Raw genomic sequence first — 1275 nt, forward strand, 5'->3', positions numbered from 1 at the left:
CCTATGTATGTCCTGACTCCTGGCTGTGAGCAGAGCTCAACATCAAAACATAACACTCACTGCTGGCACTGGTGGCCCACACCTGTAATCCTAGAGGAGAAAGAAAATAAATACTTTCCCATGGCTTCTCTAGGCTCTTTCTGTTCTGAGACCTGTTCTCCCTCTTTTTTTTTTTTTTTTTTTTGTCGGTCATGGGGCCTGAACTCTGGGCCTGGGCGCTGTCCCTCAGCTCTTCAGCTGAAGGCTAGCGTTCTTTCACTTGAGCCTCAGCCCCACTTCTGTTTTTTTCTGCTTATGTGGTGCTGAGGAATTGAACCCAGGGCCTCATGCATCCAAGGCAAGTACTCTACCACTGATCGACCTTCCCAGCCCCAGATCAAATTACTTAATGGTGTTTTTTGTTTTCTCTTTACAAATGAACTACCTTTTGTTCTCCTTTGGCAGGGCTGGAAAAAAGAGAGAGTGGTTGCGGAGTTTTGGGATGGAAAGATTGTGTTGATCCTGCCTCATGATCCAAGTTATGCTCTGAGAAAGGTGTGAAACATGATCTTTGTAATCTTACTCTGTGTTGAAGTCTAAACTGCCTGAGTGATAGACAAGTAACTTTGGTGCATGCCAACAGGATGACTTTCCGATCATTTATACAAAAATCAAACTTAGAATTAAAAGACAAATGCTAGGTGCTAGAGGTTCATGCCTGGAATCCCAGCTTCTCAGGAGGCTAAGATCTGAGGAGCATGGCTGGAAGCCAGCTCAGGCAGAAAAGTCCAAGAGACTGTTATTTCCAGCAAAAACCCAGGTGTGGGTCAAGTAGTAGAACACCAGCCTTATACAAAAAAGGCAAGTGAAAGTGTAAGGTCCTCAGTTCAAGCTCCAGTAACAACACACACACACACACACACACAAAAAGACAAAGGAGTATTAGTTAGAAATTAAAGACAAACTTTATCTCAGCTTTTCAGCCTTGATGAATTAATAGCCCAGTTCTTATGTTAGTGTTGCCTGTGTTTCTTGAGTTGGATGTTTAGCCAATTCATACAAATGAATAAAGCTAAAACTGATCGGTTTTGATGATTCCTTGTCTTCCCAAGGTTTTTGAAATTCTGCTAAAAATACTCTTTCAAAATAAGTTTATAGTTTTCATCATAGAGGTCCTTCACTTCATCTTTGGTTATGTTAATTATTAAGTGAAGTAAGCCAGGCCCAAAGAAACATAGGTCCCATGGTTTCCCTTATTTGCAATAACTAGTATATGTCTGAGACAAGCAGAAAAGG

The sequence above is a fragment of the Dipodomys ordii genome, unplaced genomic scaffold (assembly GCF_000151885.1).
Source record: "Dipodomys ordii isolate 6190 unplaced genomic scaffold, Dord_2.0 Scaffold3269, whole genome shotgun sequence".
NCBI lineage: Eukaryota > Metazoa > Chordata > Mammalia > Rodentia > Heteromyidae > Dipodomys > Dipodomys ordii.